The 23790-nt window shown below is 42.7% G+C and overlaps 1 protein-coding gene across 2 annotated transcripts in view; it reads right to left on the reverse strand.

Annotated features, from left to right (window-relative positions):
• Positions 1-23343, reverse strand: part of RASGRP3 (RAS guanyl releasing protein 3) — a 106359-nt gene extending 83016 nt beyond the window's left edge. For both annotated transcript variants that reach the window (XM_082745546.1, XM_082745549.1), the window contains exon 1: positions 23059-23343. The gene's annotated coding sequence lies outside the window, so the exon portion shown is untranslated. The remainder of the gene's footprint in view (positions 1-23058) is intronic.
• Between the last annotated feature and the right edge of the window lie 447 nt (positions 23344-23790).

The raw sequence follows: 23790 nt of genomic DNA on the forward strand, positions 1-23790 counted from the left end.
AGGTCCTCTGCCAACTGCCCCCACAGTAAGCTGCCATTCACTTTGTGCCAAACTCCTACTCCAACTTGGTGACACACCACCTCCTGGTCGATTTGAGGTACTAACGCCATGCTGCATCCCCAGCCCTACCTGCCTTTCTTTTCTTTTCTTTTTCTTTTTAAAGAATTTATTTATTTATTTGACACAGAGAGATCACAAGTAGGCAGAGAGGCAGGCAGAGAGAGAGAGGAGGAAGCAGGCTCCCGGCTTAGCCGAGAGCCCGATGCGGGACTCGATTCCAGGATTCTGGGATCATGACCCGAGCCGAAGGCAGTGGCTTAACCCACTGAGCCACCCAGGCACCCCCCTACCTGCCTTTCTTTTCAGCAGACCTTTCACACATTACTTTCTTATTTCTACTGGGTCATGTCTTTCTCAGATACATACGCTTCTTTCTTGTTTCTTCCAACATTTGTCTAAGTATCATGGGGGATTTTTCTCTCCCACTCTTGTTCGTCCCCTGTATTTCCCCTTGAGCCAAAATAAACCCCTAGACACCATCAGTTCTCCTAAGAGGTGTGCTAGCCACATGTCTGTAACAAACAGAAAAAATTGTGAAAAGAAAATCGGAGCGTGGAGTTCTTAATCTCTAAAGCCCTTGAACAAAGCAAACCATTGTCAACAAAGAAAGAAATATAGGGTCTGCTTTCAAAGTGCATTGCATTTAAGGAGTCACCAAAGCACGTGACAAAAATCTCTGCTCTCAAAGCGGAGTCTCTCTTGGAGAGAATGGGACATACAGAGACCCATACATAAGGAATTCTAATGATAATATATCATAACACTTAATCCCTATTAATATTGTACCATACTAATATAGTATTAATAATATATAACAAGCTAACATCTGTGCAAAATACTCATTTACTTCTCACAACAATGCCCTAAGGGGATGCTATTATTACTATGATGATGACCTTTAATGAGATTAACTAGCCTGCCCCCAGCTAGTAAGCAGCAGAGAGAGAAAGAGAGAGAAATACAGATGCAAGCAAACCCAGGTCTCTCTGACTCCAAACCTTCCATGTTTACTATCTCCACCCAACCAAATGATTTAGGGTCCATGGAAGTTTTCACAGACTTGCTCGTCTTTTTCTAATTAAACCTGCTCGCACTCATGCACAACGGCCAGGTCAACTGTATTGCACTGTGGCGTCTAATGACTGGCATTACCACAGCAGTTGTAACCGACCGATTCACAAGTGAACCTTTTGGTACAAGCCATTCACAAACTGGGATTGGGCTGTATAAAAGTAAAAAGGTGGCTGAGTCAGGAGGACAACCTCTACCATAGGCTGCAGAAGCTTCTCCCACACCCTGTCTGGGCATCGTGCCCCTTTTCTTCAGCATCTCTGGAGAAATTCCCAAATTTCTGGACAAATCAGTTACATTTAAAAATGGACTTCCTCTGTTGGTCTCTTTCTTTTTCATGTATTTTATCTCTTTTCTTTCTTCCTTTGTGTTAAATTTCATTTGTTTTTTAAAAACACATTACATATTAATGTGGCATTTACTGAATCTAATTCATTTACATTTACCCTTATGGAAGATTCTTCTCCATCTAATCAGCTTCTCAGACTGGGCTAGATTTCTAGCTGAAGCTGGATTCCTTAAACATGAGATGGAAGAGTTAGCATCCATGACACGAATCACCTCGCTTAGCATAATTACTTAATAATAATAATAATTACTTACATAATAAATAAAATAGTAAATAAATATTATATTAAATATAATAAACAAAACAGTAGTTTTATTTCTTTTTTTTTAAGATTTTATTTGTTTATTTGACAGACAGACATCACGAGTAGGCAGAGAGGCAGGTAGAGAGAGGGGGGGGGGGCAGGCTCCCTGCTGAGCAGAGAGCCCTATGCGGGGCTCGATCCCAGGACCCTGGGATCATGACCTGAGCAGAAGGCAGAGGCTTTAACCCACTGAGACACCCAGGGGCCCCTTATTTCTAAACCCCGATTTGACAGCAACTTGCACTAATCTTTGAAGATCTTACCCCTATAAACCACAGACTAGTGGTCAAACTAATCTGATATAAATCTTCTAACATACCACTGCTGCTTTCCAAATTTAGTTCTTTTTTTTCTTTTTTTAGACTTATTTATTTGAAAAAGTATGCGTGTTGGGGAAGAAGAAAAGGGAAGGTGAGAGGCAAAGGGAGGGGAGAGAATTTCCAGCACACTCCTCACGGAGCAGAGAACCTGATGCCGCCTAGATTCCAAGACCCTGAGATCATGACCTGAGCCACAATGAAGAGTCGGCGGCTTAACCCACTGAGCCACCCAGGTGCCCCCTCAGAACTGTTTTAGTTCTTGAAGAAGTTGCTTAGGGGGAAACAAAAAGCTTCCTAAGGCTGCCTCTGTGCATTTTTCTGAGAATCATTTAGTGTGCAGAAAATAATAGAAGGGCAGTTTCAGATTTATAATTTCCTTTCTATTCAAGTTTCGGCATCATTGCTGTTTCAAAGGAGAAAATACAAAGCTGCTTCAGGGGAAATGAGGCTAAGAATATATCTTTAAAAATTTTTCTCGAAATGTGTGATAGCTAAATGCATGAGATGGGCACAGTTTGCTCTTTGCAGGAATCCTAGGAAAAGCTCTGTTAGAAGCTCCAAATCCTTTTTCTCATATGAGTACTTGAGACTCTCCTGCCTTCTCCCCACACTCCTACATCCGCTCCACTCTGAGTCTGCTGACCTGCACTGGGTTCATGCCAACAGAAATTTTAAAAAAGATGACAAGTGAAAATAATGTTCCCCCCTTGGCAGTGAGCCTTCACAGAGGCAGGGCGCACCCCAGAGCCACGTGTGTGGCACCGCCCCCATCTCTGGGGGAGAATGTGGTGCCACCAAGCTCCTTTCCCAGGAACTACACTGAGCATCTCAGTATCAAGCCCCCCATAATTTTCAACTGTGTGAGCATCTGTGCTTTTCGTGGATTTAGTTTGTGCATCTATTAGTAAGATGTGATAGCAGAAAAGTCTAAGAGAAGTTATTTTTTGGAGTGTGGGCATGCTCAAAAACTTTTCCACACAGGGGCGCCAGGGTGGCTCAGTCCTTAAGCATCTGTCTTCCACTCAGATCAGGATCCCAGGGTCCTGGGATGGAGCCCACATAGCGGGGGGTCCCTGCTCTGCAGGAAGCCTGCTTCTCCCTCTCCTACTCCCCCTGCTTATGTTCCCTCTCTCATGGTGTCTCTCTCTGTCAGATAAATAAATGAAATCTTTTTAAAAGTCCCATATAAATTAATAATAAATTATTAATGTAAATAAATTATTTTATTGCTTTATGCCATTTTGGCTTATACAAGGTTTCATAGGAATGCTCTACTGTTGAATACCTGGGGAAACCTGTACTAATTCTAAACAATGTCCATGTTCTACAGGTTCTACATGATCACTTCCGCTCTTCATTCTAGCTATCCCATTATCCAAACCCAGCTAGCTGACTGCAAGTCCTGTTTCTCAGTCCTTGGTGCCAAACTACTTGCTCACGTTTTAATCCAACCATCACCATCCCTAGGTTATAAACCTGTGAGGATTGAGCTTCTAACTTCATTTCCATATCCTTTCCTAAAGTATCATTACCTTTATCACACACTTCATTAAACATCGCCATGATTTACTTACACGGTGTTTGCTCCAACTTTTGGCTGCAGTCTTGGGATTACTTAGAACCTTTGTGTATAGAAAGCCTTTGGATAAGATATTCTTCATCACGACTGCCCTGGAGAGCACAAAGGCAGCCACAGACAGAGCAAGAACCTACTGAGTAATAAGGCTCCAATAGTATTGCAACCAGATTTTCTGATTTGTAGATCAGAGGGGTAAACTAAGAAAACACTTTAAGAAACACATAAAAATGGAGTAGGAAAATTTCCAGTTCTCCTTCATGTTTTAATTAAGCAGGGAGTTTTTGTTCTCAGGGCTCATCTTTGTGTTGCCATTCTTATTCATGAAAAGCAGTAGATTGATGCATGCTGTGTCCAAACTCTCAAACTGAGGGGCAGGTGGAGGGGAGGGCTCAGAACTGAGAGTGGGTGTTGTTTCTTTAATACAACCGTGGGAAGTAGGAACTTTGCAAAGCTTCTTGGCTGGTGGAGATAAACACATGGTAGTGAGAAATCAATGCAGGCGCATGCAGGCTAAAACAGCTGAACAATACTAGCCTACGTGGTATTTGACAGGTACTGAATGCCTATAAATTCTTTTTAAATTTATATTGTAACCGGTCAGACTAACTACTTTATCACATGGAAGAATAGTCTTGTTTCCTTTTGGAATATAGGGAAAGCAGGACTCCTACGTTTCTCTTTGTACTTTATAAAATATATACATTTAAAAAGCAATAATGTTCACTGTAGCAAATCAAATGATACAGAGATAGACATACAGAAAAACTTAGTAACCTATCCACTTCCATCTTGCCAAGATGACATACACCTATGGAAAATGTATCTCATATATACGAGCATATATAAGGTTCTAGTTTTCCATTAAAAAAAAGTTTGTATTTGGGGTGCCTGAGTGGCTCAGTGGGTTAGAGCCTCTGCCTTTGGCTTGGGTCCTTGGGATCAAGCCCCACGTCAGACTCTCTGCTCCGCAGGCAGCCTGCTTCCTCCTCTCTCTCTGCCTGCCTCTCTGCCTACTTGTGATCTATGACTGTCAAATAAATAAATAAAATCTTTAAAAAATAAAAGTCTGTATTTTATTTTTTCCCTTATCATATCATGGTCATGTATATGGTCAGTAACAGAGATTTAACTTTTATTTTTCAATAGCTGTATACTTCTCCACAGCATAGTTATATCATACTGTATTCACCCTATTAATGAACATTCATCATGTTCTCAGTTTTGTGCTAGTATAAAATGTTGTACTGATTATCCTCACCCATATACCTTTAGTTTCTGGTGTTTTTCATTCCATGGTAGAGATATCCAAAACTGGGACTATTGGGTTTGTAGAATTACTCATTTCACTATACAGTCTTAGTTATTTTCCCAAAACTAACTTAAAATCAGTGCAAACATCAATGACCTTAAGAAGACCAGTAAATATCAACTTAGAGGATCAAGATTTTAATCTGAGAAGCATTAAAATTTCCTTCCAGAATTATTTTCCATCAGGTATATTAACTACATCATTTATATTGAAGATATTGACTGGCTTTTCACAAGCAATAGTAAGTTTTTAAAACCAAAATGTTTTAATCATGTCGACTCGAAATGTGTCCAAGTTAAAAGTTGGAGCCTGTTTCCCTCCAGCTAGTCTTTATTATCTTCACACACCAAAAATCCCATAAACTCTCAAGCCCATTCCGACTGCAGAATCAATTGCTGATTAATTTTTTAAAATTATGAGTGAACGTGAACGGATATGTTATGAAGAACGAAAATGTGAATGTCGGACTAAAAATGATTCACTGAACTTTCAAAGAACGCAGCAGTGCTAGTGTAAAAAAGGGTCAGAAACTCCCTTGTTTTGATTTTATGCTCTGGATTTTGGTCTTAGTAGCTGAAGAGCCCACTATCGTCTCCAAGAGACAGGAATGGGCCCTGCTGTCCAAACACACGGCTAAGCGTACACACTGTCTACAGCTCTACTCCTCCTAGTTTTCTAAAACCGCCTCTTCAAAATTATATGGTTTTGCCATGACATTTGGTTTGGGGCTTTGGAATGAGACGTTAGGCAACATTTTTCTATATTTTTCACAGCATATATTTTCCAACTGATATGGCTACAGCCACCAACATACTCTAAGACACAAGCGACCAAGCATAAGGTTCCTTGCCCTCAGAAAAACTAAGTTACAGTCAACATAAATTTAGGAAAATTTGTTCACATTACCAAAGCATTCTTTGTTTTAGAAATCTACTCGTCGCAGGATTATAAGAAATGTGTGCACCTCTGGTGCATTAACAATGGCAAAATTTAGCTCATATTATTCAAGAGCACATTTATTAAGTAAAATAAACACGAGTCCCATTTCGGACCCAACTTACTGGCCCAGATGGACTGTGTCCTTTCCTTCAGAACACAAAAGTGGGCAAGTAATTCTACGCTGCCTGTGATGGACAGGCTATTTCACAACCCCCACCCCCCAGAGGGCTTAAAGTAACCTGCTAAAAATAGCCCGTCAGGGCTCATATTAGCCTCCTTTGCTGAAGGGCCAGGTGAAAATATAAATTGCTTGAAATACGTCCTGTATTCGAATTCCATAGGAACTACCATTAGCTGAAAATCCCCACTAATCCTCCTGACAATTCCAACATTAATAACCTTTTTCTCTTTTAACCATTTTTCCAAGCCAGTAGGAGAGGCAGTGTTGTTGAGTGTTGAGGACTTGGACACGCTGGGACACTGGGATGTCAGGATTCTCATTCCCCCATCAGCCACTCACCCACTGAGTAAGCTTAACCCTTTCAGGATAAACTTCCTCAATTGCAAAAAGCCAATGATAATACCCAACTCAAAAGGAGGCTATATCGGTTGGGAATAATGTGTTGTATTTCAGGATGTTCTCCTATAAAAATACTCAGCAAGTACACAAAAATAAATGTTAAAACAAGCTCAGTGAGACACTGGTAATCACACCAGAAAAACAAAAATAACCTAAAAAGAAAGGGAGATTGAGGGGCGCCTGGGTGGCTCAATTGGTTAAGTGTCTGCCTTCAGCTCAAGTCATGATCCCAGGGTTCTTGGATCAAGTCCCACATGGGCTCTCTGCTCAGCAGGGAGCTGCTTCACCCTCTCCCTCTGCCTTTCCTCCTGCTTGTGCTTTCTCTCTCTGTCAAACACATAAATAAAATCTTACAAAAAAGAAAGAAAGAAAGGTAGGTTGCCAAAAATAATCACAGTGCATTAATTCAATGCTATACACATTATGCAGCCAGTAAAAGGATTAAATGGGAAGATGGCTTTGCTGTAAGAAGTGGAAAAAGCAAGCTGCAAAAATCACTAAGTATAAATGATTATTGTTTTAAGCCAGAAAGAACCCTCCACTATGTGTTTAGTTCCATTTTTATCATAATCAGGTATGTTTTCAAATATGTAGAAAATATCTATGATGATATCAAGCAAATATCCACCCTGAAGAAAACAAGAGGGTGGCCAGAGTTGCTAGTTTTTCCTTTTTCACACTATTCACTTTTGATATTGAATACATTTATGTATCATAAACCTGTGCTGTTTTTACAATTAAAAATTGAAGACACTGAAGAATGCAATGAAAATTAATCACCGTAAAGCACTTGGCTCAAGGCCTAGCGGGCTTTGATGAATGGTGATTATCACAGTTAATTCTATCCAGAAACCACAGAACTTCCTAAGTAAAATGGGGGTATGGAAAGCAAGCAGACCTTGGTAAAACAGCAGCCAGTTACACTCGAGTGTGACCCTGATCCGTTTACTTTTTTCAAGTGACTGTTTGTGATCTCGATGTGCTGATAGCTTCCTGGGTACCGCCATGAGTCAAGACAGCAAACAGTATACTTGCAATAGGCACCTTTTATTATACGTCAATTACGCCTCAACAAAATTGTTTGAAAGAGAAAAAAGTGGAGCTAAAATTTTCAGCAGTAATAAGACGACGGACGGATGGGAGAATGAGATCAGAGTCAGAGGTTTCTAAGGTCTTTGTGTTATTCGCAAGAAGTTGTCCATGTGAAGACATCAGCGTTAGGCTTTGTTACATCAAAAGATGTCTTTAATGTGCAAATGCAAGAAAAGAAATAGAGGACATAGCTTCCAGAACACTAGAGGGGAGACCCAAGAATAACGAAAACTTGAAAAATCCAAAAGGAGCAGGACAGGCGAGGAAAAGAACCTCAAAGAGAAAATAATGCTCTTGACTCTTCAGAGCATTCGAGCCTGGCTGAACTCACCATGAAAATGCAGAGACTCTTATTAAATAAGAAGCGAAAGGAGGGACTCATTTTTAAATCAGTTCAGCCTCACAGGCACAGGGCACGCATGTGGGTGTGTGTACAGAAAATAGATCAGATATCTCCCCTCAACGTTTTAAAACTGCTTTTCTGAAGCCTTGAAATTCATGGAAGGAAAGTTTTTTATACCAAAAATAAGAAGGGGAATGGACTTGGTCGGGAGGGGAGAGGGTGAGGGAAGTGCCAGGGAGGCAAAGACAAGCGGCGAGTGGACAGCGTGTTTGTCTGCCAGGACCTCAGCAGAGGGGAGATGCAAGGCTCAGGGAGGTGCCCAGCGGATCCCGCAAGGGGCCACCCTTCCTACCTACAGTGAGGCCCTCCGCCGGCGTGGGGGCTCCCCTGGGGACCCTGGAGCTCCTCTCTCCAGAGGGTTTCTGAAGGTCCAGAGCCCTCCCCAGCCTGGCGGAGCCGGCACTCTTCGGCCACATGTGAACTCAACACGGCCACGCCAGACGGCACAATTCATCCATCCTTTCATGCAATCTGCAAAACAGGGTAGATGGTTCTAATCCATCTTATCTGGAAAACAGATGGAAAATTCTTCCCAGAAGTTACTTCTTTAGTCTTATTCCAAAAAAAGGAGGCCACGTGGCTCCTCTGGCTCTGTGCACTTGGCAGCGCCCTCCCGGCCTCTGCGGATTGGACACGTGTTGGGGAGGCCGTGCAGGCGACGGTGGGGGAGACCCTCGGTGACGAGCGACACCTGTCTGCCCTACAGCCCGCTGCCCCGGAATGGCAGGCACCTCCACACATCCTTCCCTGCCCAGTTGTCTGGGAATCTCACGGATGGGGTGCTACCATAGAACTGGAATCAGAGGAAGAAAAGACAGACAAATCATAAAAGACTTTATGATGGACAACAAGCCGAGGGCTGCTGGAGGGGAGGTAGGCAGGGGATGGGCTAATGAGTGCCGCGGTATTGAGGAGGGCGCTTGTCCTGTTGCCCGCGGTCCGATATAAGTAAGCAATGAATCATTGACTTCTACTCCTGAAAACGAAACAAAACAAGACCAAAAAACAGGGTTTCTCCTACCAGCTCTGCCTTAAAATCGCGTTGAGCAATAGTGAGCCAGTCCACACCATTACCATTAGAGGACCCCCTAATCATCAAGAAAGTGGAAATGACACTATCTGTCTCATAGGTCTTTATGGAAAGCTAATAAAATGATGTACTTTGAAACCCGTATTATATTGTGGGAATGCAAAGTGTATTCATTTCCTACAACTGGTAAGACGGCTTTCAGGCTTTATAGCACCTTTGCCTGCATAACACCATCGCCTGCAGAGGAGGCCACGGAGTTTCAGCTGACATCTTTGATGGGCCCAACGTGCCCACTCTTAGTGACAATCTCTTCTGCCCCTCCTACCTTTGGGACGGCTTTGGTATTTGGGGCAGTGTTCACTGGTCCAGGGATGGGCGCGTGTGATGGCGCGTGTGATCCGAAGGGGAGTAGTCTTTTTTTAAAAAAAAAAAAAAGATTTTATTTATTTGACAGAGAACACAAGTAGGCAGAGAGGCAGGCAGAGAGAGAGAGAGAAGCAGACTCTGCACTGAGCAGAGAGCCCAATGCGGGGCTCGATCCCAGGACCCTGGGATCATGACCTGGGCCGAAGGCAGAAGCTTTAACCCGCTGAGCCACCAGGGCGCCCTGTGAAGGGGAGTAGTCTTAATACTTCTCTTGCTCTGACCACAGTTGAGTGTTTCAGGGATGAACATCTGACTAGATTCAGGCAGATGATTCCCTAAACTATGAGTCCCTGCCCCAGGCTTTTCAGACATGGAGCGAGAACATCCTTTTCAGTGGCCAAATCTTAAGACGCAAAACCTAGAACCCATTGGCACTCACATTATCTGCTTGGCCTCTACCATTCTAGGAGATGAGGGGGAGTAGAGGGTTGGTGTCGGCCTTCAACTAATTCTCTAGTTTCAGCTATAAAAAAAAATGCCTGCCCTCAGCTGGGCCCTATCCAAAGTGCTTTTATTTATTTATTTTTTTAAGATTTTATTTATTTGTTTGTCAGAGAGAGAGAAAGCAAGCATGAGCACAGCAGGGGTAGCAGCAGGCAGAGGGAGAAGCAGGTTTTCTGCTGAACAGGGAAGTGCCTGACACAGGGCTTGAGGCTCTATCCCAGGACCCTAGGATCATGAGCCAAAGACAGATGCTTAACTGACTGAGTAGCCCAGGCATCCCCAGCTAACCCTTTTTTTTTTTTTTTTTTTGAAGATTGTATTTATTTATTTGAGAGAGAGAGTGTGCACGTGCAGGGGCAGTTGCAGAGGGAGAGAGAGAAGCAGACTCCCAGCTGAGCAGGGAGCCCAACACAGGGCTCCATCCCAGGACCCCGGGATCATGCCCTGAACCAAAGGCAGACGCTTCCCAGACTGAGCCACCCAGGTGCCCCCCAAGCTAGCCACTTTTTACAAAGATTTCAAACCAGTCTTCAAATTGGCCTCATTTTCACCTACAATTAATTTCAGGGGTGGCTGGTGCAACTAGTTCCTGGGTCGTGCACGTGTGCTCTGGTGCAAAATGAATGAATTTTCTGATTTCTATTGTTGAATTAGTGATCAACTGTCTGTTTTCTAGCTTTCTAAATACTGTCTTATGACTTATTTATGACTTAAAAACAAAACAACACACCAAGCCCTGTGAGCTCTTTGAATGGATCTCAGAAAGCAGAAGAGGAGTTAAATGTTTGTGTTACACCCTCCTTTAGCAGAAAACTCCAGGTCTGTACAATATACTTTCACTCTTCATCATACTCAACCCTCTTTGGTGGTCCCTGTGGGCCAGGCCTCCTCCAGGCTCTTTACCTAGGCCACCCTTCCCAGTCTTGTGCTCCGGATTTCAAAACTATTCCTCTTCCCACATGATATTCCTAAATTACAGGATTATATGCCTAACCCAGCTTAGAAAAGTCAACAGATAACCCAACTTTACGTCGAGGTATCAGGGATCGACTGGCTCCTATTTGGAATAGTTATGGTTTTTGAAAAGTGACTTGTGTTTCTTTGGATGTGTGTGATTTCAAAACTCATGTTCACCACAAGGGATCTGAAAGGTATAGAAAAGCATAGAGAAGAAAAATAAGATCAACTCTTCCCACACTCTTCTTAAAATTTTTTTTCTCTTTATATACATGATAACCAGCATATGGATGGTCCCAGGCCCAGTGACGCTCTTATGCCTTATACCTCCAGGAATTTATAAGTAAGTGGATGAGAGAAGAAACTCCTGGAAGAGGAACCAACCAGGCATCTAACGACTGAATGAAAGAAATATCACAAAACATCTTGTGATAGAGAGCATGTTATAACACGTCGGAAGAGGCAAAGTTAGGAGACGCATTGTTGGCTAGGGTCTGGCAGAGAAAAGGAAAAAAAAATAAAATGCTCTATTCTGCCCGATGGCCAGGTGTGTAAGACTCAGCTTCACAAGCACGAGCCTCTCTTCTGAAAACGGCCCCCACCCTCTGGATTCGTCCCGGGACTCGCCTCTCAAGGTTATACAGGACTAGACGAGGAATGGACACCTGAGGCAAGTTTAGGCCAGTCTGATAGTCAGATTCTTTCTAAAAAGAATTTGGAGTGGAAAGCAAGAGATGTCTCCATTTCGATCAGCGCTTGAATAAAAAGAACCTTCAAATGAAGAGCAGATGGACGTCCTCCATGCTGGGCTTGGTGAAGTCGAGACAGAAAGAGCAGCCGGGGTGGGAGGAGGTGAGCAGAGCCTCTGAGGAATGGGGCAGAAACCATCATGTTCCAGAATTCATGGCCTTCAGCTCTGGTCATCAAGTTTCTGGAGAGAGGCCCCTGCCATTCTCCACTTCATTACTTGTGTTTCCATGACGTACATGTTTTCTTATAACCAATGTAGCTCTGCTGAATGTATTTCCATTCCCTGAGCCTTGGCTAAGAGCCCAGGCCGTGTGCAGCCTTGTGTCAAGAGCTTAGCTAATGGACACCAGCCCCTCACGTAAGGGCCTTCCCTAGATAACAGCCTGCAGAGCGACAGGTTAACATCAGTTCCTGATAGGACTTCTCTAAAGACCCTTGTGATCAATAGTCTCCCCCACCTCCTAGGGCCTTCCCTCCTGCTATCCTTAGGTAAGACCTGGTGGAACTTACCAAAATCCACACTTTGTGGTTTGAATCGGCCGATCAGGCCTTAGCCCAGGAACCCCAAAGCAGGCCAACCACAGCCTCTGGCAAAGGCGTGTGCTCAGGTCCTGTGCCTGCACCCCACCTTGACCTCCTTGTTTAGCCCCTCAAGGTATGCGGCGCGCTTCCCCCAGAACCTGTGAATAGTAAATCTATTTCAGTTTCTGTTGTGGCCTTCTGTTTTGCTCACCATCCAGCAACTCTGAAGGCTCCAACTTAACAAATGTTAACTTCACAAAGGGTAACACCCTCCGAGACAGATCATGCTCTCACGAGTGTGGAGAGGTGAGTGTGGGGGAATGGGAGAGCCCGAGGGAAGGCAATCAGCTGGTCGGCGACTGACAAAGTCCCGGGTTTAGGTAAAAAGGACGAAGAAGAGAAGCATTGGTGACAGGAAGGGAGGAGCTGAATGTGAGACACATTCAGCAGGAAGGATAATCTACCGGGTTACCAGGAGGTGAAGAACAAGATGGAGGAAAGATGGCTCCAACCCAGATGGGATGATGTCACGGTCAAAGGAAAGAACACAGGGCAGCTGCGTAGCTCAAAGGAAAGAACACAGGGTGGCTGTGTAGCTGAGGGAAGAAGGGTTAAGATTTTTATCCTGGACGTGCTAAGTTTGAAGTGATGAAGGAACATCGAGTAGAAACATACGGACCAACACCTGGTCCTAGAATGCAGGCGACAATCCCCTTAAAGCCAGAGAAGCGAGTTCAGAGTTCTTTACATATGGAAGCCATGAACGAGCTCTCTGAGGGAGAAAGGATTTAGAGAGAAAAGGATCTCTGGTAAATGGCTGCGTTTGAGGGCAAAGAAAAAAGAAAACACTCGTCAGGATTGAAAGAAAACAGGAACAATGTGGCATCTCAGATTTCAATAGAGGACAACTTTAGGATATTAAATGGTGCAGGGGTCGAGAGGAATAAAAGTGGAAAGAGATTATTTCCTGCATCATTGAGAAAGTTTCTGACATTATACTTTCAGTGGAGTTAGGGACAGAGTGGCTGATTTAATGTGTTTAAAAATCTTGAAAGAGAAATGAGAAAACAAAGGTGTTATGTGCCAGAAGACACATTGAAAGCTTCAGTGGTAGAATCTGAGAATTCAGATGGGTAACTCATGAGGGCAGCAGATTTAGGTAGTCTGGGTCAGTTTCCACAGCAAAGAGAAACGTGAAAGTTTTAAAGAAAACGTCCTAGAATCCAAAGAAATTGAGAGAGAGGATGGATTTATCAGACAGGAGGGTTAGGGGTCGTTTCAGATACAGGAAACACAGATGTGCATGTCCCAGCCGTGGCCTGCCTCTTTGAGCAGCACATGGCACAGCACCCACCCTTGGTCTCTGTTGGCCAACCTCCCTGCCCAGGGAGACAGCCCCAGGTCCCAACCAGAAGGAAGGACAGGAAGACGTTCTAAAAGAGAGAGGTCACAGGCATACTTGATCCTCCTGGACGAGGCTCCTGTTCTTGAGCTACAGACGTCATCTCCACTCACCTGCATGTCCTTGAATTCTCTTGTTGACTTGTGAAACCAACCAGTGGCTCTTGACCTTGCCCGAAGGGCAGTTAATGTCTCACTTTGTCACACACTCTTCATTTACTGGTGATGAGAAAAAGCCATGGTCCTATCCGCAAGATCCAAGAGCTCATGGCACGCATGAGCAGCTCATGCAGAAAACAGAGTCAGAAAGTGCCCTCTAGGTGCAGAGACCGGCTGCACAAGCCTCGCTCCCCTCCTCTTTGCCACCCTGGAGACTGCAGGGGAAACAAAGATGCAGGGTCCCTAGGGCTCTGCCTCCGTTTTCCCTCTGCAGAACTGAGCCATTGGACCCGATCTCGGTCTCATGGGCCCACATAATCTCCTTCACTGCAACTTTCTCTCCACCTTCCTTTCTACCAAATGTTACTTAGGAAAACCTCACCCTATTTGGGAACAAAAAAAGATCCTAATTATGGCTACACACCAAACGCAGCGCTAGACATACTTCATCCATAAGGAACGGGCAAATCTAAGGTTCAGACATGCAAATGAAAAGGCCATCTCCACCGGCAGGTCACAGAGGTAAGGCAGCTTCCTTAGAAAAGAATTCCACCTGTTTTCTCATTCTTCAGTGAATTTTTGCTTTCCTGCCGACATTAAGGGACAAAATAGGTATCTTTTACACTTGTTCCCACACTCAGTGGGACACCTGGCACTTGCTACCTTCTCTACCAGTGTTTGTTGCTTCGGATATAAGGTGACGTGTGCTTTGATTCTACATATTCTTTTTTTGTTTTAATTATTCATAGGTTATTAATCTATTAATGGAATGTAATTATTAACATATTATTAATGTATTATGTAATATACTCATGTAGAAGTGATATATTAGTAACTGCATTTCATGATCAATGCATTGTAATAATTTAGCTAATACAGATTTATAAAAATTATAAATATAAAACGTATAATATATAAGAGATTTATATTAATCATGATTTAATAACGAATAATAATTTACTGTAATATATTGTGAATATAAATATATTGTAACAATTTCATTGTAAGTACACAGTATTTCATTTTTATTTTATTTATTTATTTTTTAAAGATTTTGTTTGTTTATTTGTCAAAGAGAGAGAGAGCACGCACAAGCAGGGGGAGCTGCAAGCAGAGGGAGAAGCCGACTCCATGCTGAGCAAGGAGTCTGACGTGGGACTCGATTCCCGGACCCTGAGATCATGACCTGAGCCGAAGGCAGACCCTTATCCAACTATGCCACCCAGGCGCCCCAGTACACAGTATTTTAGATGCACATACCCCATCACTATTTATGACTTTGTTTCTTTCTTTTTTTTTTTTTTTTATGACTTTGTTTCAGTGGGGAAAATGGAAAGTGAATTCAGAGGGCCAAGAAAATTCTTACAAACAGGCTTTTGGAGCACTACCAATTTGTAAATCACGCCATAGATGGTCATTATTTACAATATAAATGTCTTTATATTTTATTTTGATTTTTGGGTTTTCTGACTGCTTTCAATCTAGCTCTTATAAACAGACCCTCATAGAATAAGAAATGAACCCAAACTCTGAGGGGACCAGGGGACTGGGACTCTTTGCCAGGACTTCGGGGCTCTCGTCTCCAGCTCTCCGCCATGGGCGGGGCCACAAGAACCTACAGAGTCCTTTAGTTTGATCCACTTCCACCGGCTCTATTTTTGTATCCCCATATTTAGCACACACAGCTATATTTATCGCTCCAGCTGACTGGCATGCGAGTCCCCAGGGCATCAGAGTTATACAAGATTATTGAAGCTTACTTCCTACTCTTGAAATAAGACAATGCAGAATGCCGAAAAGACATCAGCAAGTGATCACAATGTTAGAAGGAGTGTGTGTGTGTGTGTGTGTGTGTGTGCGCGCTTGCGTGCACGAATTTCTAAAGGTTTCTTTCTTTGTACTAAATTGTATGCATTATTAGAAACACAATATTTATAATGCTTCCTGGAAATACGTCTTAGGTTGTGTAATGAAATCTATTCCTACGCCTAAGCTCACCTGAAAACATTAAAAAGTAGGGCTTCTTACCACCATGTAACCCAGATTTCAAAAACGGGGAACTTTTTAACCTCTATTACCCTCTTCTTAATTGGGGCATCCATTAGTTACATGGTCTAAATGAACAGCTGAATTGTTCTAAAGGAAGAAACTCAAAAACTGCCAAGATTTTGCTTGCTTCTCGGTCCTTCAGTTTTAGCTGATTCCTGTAAGAGTGGCCAGCAGAATCGATCACAAAGGAGAAGACTGAGTCCTGAACAGATAGTAGGATCTCACAGACCAAGCTTCACATGCTATTGATATAACTCTAACTCTTCTGTTCAGATCTGCTGAATCCACTATCATGAGCCTCGTCCCAATGGGGATCTGTGCTAAGAGTAAAATACACTAACCTGATGTCAAAGACTTGGTCCAAAAAAAAAAGTAGACTATCCCACTAATAATCTTTTATATTGATTATGTGTCAAAATGATGATGTTTTGATATGTTGGATTATATAACTACATTTTTAAAAAAGATTTTGTTTATTTATTTGACACAGAGAGATCACAAGTAGGTAGAGAGGCAGGCAGAGAGATGGCGGGGAGACGGGTTTGCTGCTGAGCAGAGAGCCCAAACTGGGCTTGATCCCAGGACCCTGAGACCATGACCTGAGCCAGAGGCAGAAGCTTAACCCACTGAGCTACCCAGGCGCCCTTGTAACTACATTTAAAAGACCAATTCTAATTGGGGGCACCGGAATGGCTCCAGTGGTTAAGGGGCCAACTCTTGATTTCTGCTCATGTTGTGATCTTAGGGTCCTGGTTTTGAGTGGCTCAATGTGACATCTGCTTGAGATTCTCTCTCTCTCCATGCTCATGCTCTTGCTCTCTCTCTCTCAAAAATAAATAAGCTCTTTAAAAAATTAATTCCGTTTCTTTTCTTAGTTTCTTTCTTTCTTTCTTTCTTTCTTTCTTTCTTTCTTTCTTTTTCTTTTAAATGTGGTGACTGGAAAATACAGAATGACATTTGTGGCTCACATTTGATTTCTACTGGACAGCCCTGGTCTAGAAGCTTTCACAACAAACAGCAAGGCCTATAAGTGGTCTTTAAGATTGGAAGCCAGAGCTGCTGCAGAACTGTGCTTCCAATCAGGCTAACCAGAGGAGAATCTGACTTGGGATAAAAGTGAAAGCATGCCCTGTGTGTTTAGTTTCTCCACCCAAAGAATGTACTTCATTATTTTTTATTAACATATGATGTATTATTTGTTTCAGGAGTACAGGTCTGTGAATCACCAGGTTTACACCCTTCATAGCACTCGCCATAGCACATACCCTCCCCAGTGTCCATAACCCAGCCACCCTCTCCCTCCCCCCAGCAACCCTCAAGTGTTTTGTGAGATTAAGAGTCTCTTAAGTTTTGTCTCCCTTCCGATCCACCCAAAGACTTTTAAGAGTACTCAACCTGACAGTGACATTACACTACGGGCACATGCCACTAGGGAAGAGAAATGTTACTGTAGTATATGTAACACCCGTCTTCCTTCGCTCTTTCCTAATCGATACTGCAGCCTTCATTTCGGCTCTGTGGTTGCTAACTGTGCCCATCCCACTAGCAAGTGAATCAAGAATTCACTTGCTTTGAGTTTCTATTGTTTGTTCCCCCAGCCGCTGCTTGTAAAAGGAAGACCAGGCATCCTTTCATGGAAAATAGAACTATGAATTTGATATTTTTACATTTAATAGAAAAATAAAGCTTTTAGAGTTTTAGGTATGGACAACCAATGGCAAGTTTATTATTAGAGAAGCACTGTTAGCAGACACACACACACACGGAAAAGTTCACACTGACTCCAAGTGTTGATATACACAAAAAGTTCAGTACAAAACCCTGATGTAGGATTACCAGATTACTGAATCAAAAGCATACGGGGGGGGGGAGGTGTCACTGCTGCCAGCAAAGAATTGTGTAACTGCTGGTAAAAACAACAGTGATTTCAGGAGTGGATTGAAAACAAAACAATGACATCTTTGTAATGTTCTGAAATTGTTGCAGGAATAAAATTGAGACCGGCTCCTTTGCATTTCCCAGTCCGATCTGCTGACCATCTTGTCTGCCCATAATTGTTTTCTGCCATTCATTTCCTCCAATTGTCAATTATTACTAAAACAATTATGAAAAAAAAAAGTGTGTGTCTTTGTTTCCTGTTGCTGATGAATATAGTGAAGTCACAGACCAGGCTAGTGCATCATAATCTTTTCCATTACAATGAATTATGCTGTCACAAACAGGATACAGCTCTTTACTGGGCAAAGGGGCCGTAAATGGGGCTGAATTAGCTCAGATGTTATTGTCAGCCATGACAGCAAGAAATCAACCCTGGGACTTAACTCTCCACTTTTTCTAAAACACACTGGTTTTGTTCCTGATTATAAGAGTAGTTAGTGCATGCTTATCTTGAAGAACATGTTTATCCTGGAAACAAAGTAGAAAATGAAAATCCCCATTATCCCACCAAGGAGAGATTCTATTGCTAATATTTTGATATGTAAAATTTTAGGTAACTAATTTTCATATAAACATATACAATTGTTAGGTAAATGAGTTCGCACCATGTATATAATGTTTTGCCTTCTTTTTCACTTAACATTTACTAAAAACATTAACTATTTTAATTAATGGCTATGTGAAATTCCACATTGTGGAACACTATTTGACAATTTCCTCATTTTGTATATTTGTCCAAAATGTGTCCATTACAAATAGATATGCATTCTTTCACATACATTTTGGTCTCAATCTGTGAATATGTCCTTAGGATATATTCCTAAAAGGGAGATTACTCACTTTTGACTAAAAACTATACTGTGTATCTTAGAATAAAAGGCCTAGGAAACTTTCTTAACAATTAAAGCACCTATGTGAATTAAAAGCTTAATAACCAAACTTGATAATATGTGTCCTCCTAACAAGATAAAGAAGTGACATATTTTTCACGGTTACAAAGTTTAAGGTAAATCTGAAATGTATCTATTCAAAAGACCCTTCAGGCCAACCAACTGTAGGGGGTATATAATTCCACGAAGACCTTTTCCAGAATCTCCTAGCACAACGAGGCTCCAAACCATTTAGGAACTCACAGATGTTTCTGCAGGGATTCTGTGAACTCTTGGTTTCCTAACAAGCTTGCTGCTGGACGGTGTTAGACGGGGCCAGCGCTGTCCCTGCCTGGCCTGGGCGTCGTTACCTAGGACGGCCACTAGAGGACAGCCGGGGACAGAGAAAGGAGTTTGTTGTTGTTGTTTTTTAACACTCGAAGGCCTGTTTTTGGCATAATTACTCATCTGATAAGCAAGGAAAAGTAAAACACGAGGCACGGAAGGTAAAATCAATTTTGGAAATAAATAACCATGAAAGTAAAGAAATACGCAATTCTCCGAGTATACACGTTTCCCTTTTGGGGGAGATGAACCAAAAGGTGCAGAATTCTGAGAGCTACCAGTTAGAAACAAATTAAAGACCAGGAATCCAGCTAAAAATCGGGTGACAGCATGAACAATTGGTGCCTTTAGATCCGTGCAGAGGCAGAAGGGGAATTCAGAGCTGATTGCTGGCTTGGGCCTCCTACGCACCTGCTTTTCACTCTCTCGCTAGCTAAGGAGTCATGGACAGATTACTTAACCTCTCCGAACCTCCATTTCCTCTTTTATAAAAGGTGGCTGGTGATGGAGCCTGCCCCTGGGCGGCTGGGAGCATCACAGAAAAGTCTTGGCATGAAGGAAATGCCCAATCAGGGCTGGCCCGTTGTGATCTCTTCTGCTTCTCTCCTTCCTCCTAAGCTGTTTCCCATTTCCAACTGCTCACTTAGGATTTCTACCTGGCTGTTCCATCAGGGCATCAAAGTTAAGACTTCTACAACCCAAATCCTCATCTCCCCGCCTCACTCCCTGACCTGCGGCTATCCCTCTGACTGGCTATTTCTTAGCATAGAAACGTAACCCGAAACACAACATCCTCTCTGATGCTTCCTCTCCTCCTGTAACCATCACCGATTAGTTGACGAAACATGTCGATTTGTTCTCTAATGCGTCTCCATCTGGTTTCCATCTCTCTGCGGTCACCAGAGCCCAGGCCTTGGCAACCTGCTCTCTCTGCCCCACCAGGTCCTGTCTTGAACAGGCAAATTCTATTGATGTCATTTCCCTTTCCAAAGCCCCGCAATGGCTTCCCAGTGGCTTTAAATTAGATTCTAAACTCCTCTGTCCGGCATCACAGTCACACCAGTCTGACCCCGAACCCCCTCCAGATGCCTCTCTCTGGCCCCATATGCTCACTGCCTCAGCCCCCGCCAACGGTTGATGCACAGCTTCCTACTATGGTTGCCTGATTTAGGAAATTAAAGCAGAGGACACCCACGTATGTGTGAATTTCAGATAAACAACAAATAATATTTTTGAACATGTATGTCCCGTGCAGTGGCTACACACACACACACACACGCACACACACACACATACACATACACACCCCTGTGCAATAGGACAGAGATATACTTTAAAAAGTTCATTGTCTAGCTGAAATTCACATTTAACTCATTTAACTGGGAATCCTGTTTTCTGTCTGGCAGTCCTCTTCCTTGGGTACACCAACAATATTGCTGTCCCACTGGCCTGCGCAGAGGCCCACATACACAGCTCCAATCCTGTTCTGGACACGCTTGTCTCTTTTGTCATCAGCTGTTCTGCCCTGCAAGTCAACTCAGCCTCAGAACTCCAGGAAGCCCGCCTGGACTAGGATTTACCCAGTACCCACCATCTACATCGTTCATTTAGTTAATACGAATCAAGAAGTTGGTGTCAGGGGCTTTGTGTCTTACATAATTCCCTTTCTCTGAGTAAATGCTGAGTTAGCAAAGGTAAAGATTGCCGGATAAGGAGGAAAACTCAATCAATATGCTGTTGTTAACCTGTCACATAGGGGTATGGGGGGGATGAGAAAACCTCCAGAGACCACTTATCACAGACAAACTAAAACCATAATGGGACCCCCTCCACGGCACCTGGCCAGGTAGGTGCGGCCGCTTGGCCTTAGCATGCTTCTCCCCACACTCCACACCAACACATCCCACAAATTGTGCATCACATGCAGTGACTTTGCCGGCTCTCAACACTTCGCACTATCTCTTCAATAATCTGATTTCCCCTGTATTTAAATGGGAGGGCCAGAGGTGGCTCTATCATGAGACCTATATACACAGAGCAATCATAAGAGTCACGTTGGAAGCCAAGCGATACATCTCTATTTAACAGAAAACCTAAAAAAAGTTGACTTTTTTTTTTTTTTTTTTCAAAAAATTGGGTAACTCTACCTTCAAATAGTCTGAGGAGCTTGAAATTACATCAAGAAACCAGTGAAACGATTCAACAATCCTCCCCCCAAATCTATTTTAAATGACTGGGATTTCATGAATATATTTATAATCATCTGTGGGGCCTCCAGAAACCAATGACCCACCATAAGGTTTCTAAAAGTGAAAAAAATATACACTTTTAGAATAAAAAGCATAATGCCAAATTTTCTCTATTATTTAAACCTTCAACAGTATTTAAACCATTTTTATTCTCGTAATGTAAATATACAAATGTGTCAGATGAGAAAGTTGTTTTGAAACCGTTAAGAGCAGGGAGTTCAACGTTCCCAGAAATGAAGATCACCGTCAGCACCATCTCTATCACTAGACCCACGTGGAGGGGCAATTAAAGACGTTACCTGGGGCTTCACTTTGCAGAATTGAAAGAAAACAGATTCAGAAATAACTTTGCAGCACAGGAATGTCTTGGAAATGCATGCTAAGAGTTTGTCTCTTCAGATCTACCATATTTATCCAGATTAATTTTATTTCCCTCTTTCTTTGTACAGTTGAAGTTCAAGGAAGAAAACTGTTCTCCCTAGTCAAGAATACCACACTTGGGGCGCCTGGGTGGCTCAGCGGGTTAAAGCCTCTGCCTTCAGCTCAGGTCATGATCCCACAGTCCTGGGATTGAGTCCCACATCGGGCTCTCTGCTCAGCAGGGAGCCTGCTTCCTCCTCTCTCTCTGCCTGCCTCTCTGCCTACTTGTGATCTCTGCCTGTCAAATATATAAATAAAAATCTTAAAAAAAAAAAAATACCACGCTTGACTACAGTTTCCAAGGAATGAATTCTAATATTCTAATTAAAAAAAAAAATAGCCCTTAAATTCTCCTAGGAAAGAGAGCAGCCAGCGGACTCCATGTGGAGAGAGATCCGTGTCCTGGCGTCCTCTCCCAGTCACAATCTGGTGACCTCAGCCTTGCTGGCTCCCAGCTTTGCTATCTCCTTGTGACAGATTCTAAACATACCAATCTCAAACTGGGATAAGGCAAAATAACAGCAACACGTTTCCTTCTGCTCTTTCTTGTCAACAGACCACAAGAAACATATTCTTTTGTTGTCCTTGTGACAACATTAATCAAGTTCCGCCAGGACACAAACGTGGGTATTCTCAGCAGTGGATGCAAATACGGTGCATCATGTAAATAAACGTACTTGTTTGATGGCAAGGAATGTTAAAAGAATTTAGAATGTCCCTAAGGAGCTTTCCAAGTTTTTGTGGGCAGCATCTGACTGTTCTTGGATTTAACCCTTTCCACCTTTCTTCTTCCAAACCCGGGGGCAATTTTCAGGTCACTCAGAAAATGTATGCGACACAAATGTTTTGAAATCACCACTTAAATGTAAATAGTTATTGCGAACAGTTTCTATCACTGGAGCTGGTCAGTGATGTTTTTGGTGCTTCTGGAAGGTTCTCCTTTGTCTGAAAATGAATGTCCAGGAAAAGAAGCTCTGTATTAAAAACAACAACAACAACAACAACTTTCTCTCTGCTTACTTTTCTGCCAAATTTAACTTTTAATTAAAGCAACTTTTCTAAAGTTGACTATGTTTGCTTGCGAGCCAATTTAAATGTATTCTAAGCCAGGAGTGATGGAAGGAATGGTACACAGATTATTAAGCAGCGATTTGAAAGGACTGGACAGACAAACTCAAGAAATTATTTTTCAAAAATGATCTTTAGTAAAATTATTTATACTATTTTCTCCCTGGTGATGATGAAGCAGAAGAATACTTTAAAGCTATCTTAAGGAAACAACTACGATTTCAAAAAAAAAAAAATTATCATTGTTAAAAACTGAAGAAGTCATGATGGAGACTGGTTTCTGCATTTCTTCAGAAATAGAAGCAAGCTTCTGAGCTCTTCGTGAGGCCGTGCCCTCACAGGATACACACTGTCTCTGTTTGACACCCGTTGCTCCCGATACGCATGTAGACACAGCAATGGTTGGTCTTAAAAATGACACTTACCTTCACTCACAGATGTGGACTCTTTTCCAGCTTATTCCTCTGTTGAACTATCTCTTTCCGCTTCTCCAACCCCTCCCGAGCGTCTCTTCCATGCATGCAAAGTCTTAGAGATTTCTGTCCTGTCTTCTAAAACGCTGCCATCACCTCCACTGCCCCAGCACTGGTCCAAAGTGGGAAGAGGAAAAAATTTCAAATTTGCAAGCTGTTTACGCCTCAGGACGACAGTGAAGCTGCTAAGCTTTGAGCTCAATGAATTAAAGGTTGTTTGGCTACATGGCAGGCACACTTCCTCCTATTCTTTCTGAACTTAGTTTTCCTGCCTCCCCTGGAGCTTTTTCCTTTCCTGGGCTATAAATAGGCTGGTCGTAAGAGCACGGAGGAAAGAAGAAGGCAGGAAATGTATTTGATTTCAAAAAGCAGTCTGAGGTGTGTGTGTGCGCGTGTGTGTGCGTGTGTGTGCGTGTGTGTGCGTGTGTGTTTCTTTCAAGTGAATACCAATAAACAAGCTAAGGGAAATTCAGCTTTGGTCACAGTACCATAGTCAAGTTTAACTTCCTATCATCTTGGTTGTGCTAAATTGACATTTCCCACCACCAAAGCTAGGGGTTGGAGATGTACCATTTTCTATATAAGATACCATCCACAAACCTGTATCACCTTCGTTTCCCAAGGGAATGAATGATCTAGAAAATGAAACTCCTGGGGGAGACGAGGGAGGGGGCAGACGGGAGG

This window comes from Mustela nivalis (assembly GCF_964662115.1).
Source record: "Mustela nivalis genome assembly, chromosome: 8".
NCBI lineage: Eukaryota > Metazoa > Chordata > Mammalia > Carnivora > Mustelidae > Mustela > Mustela nivalis.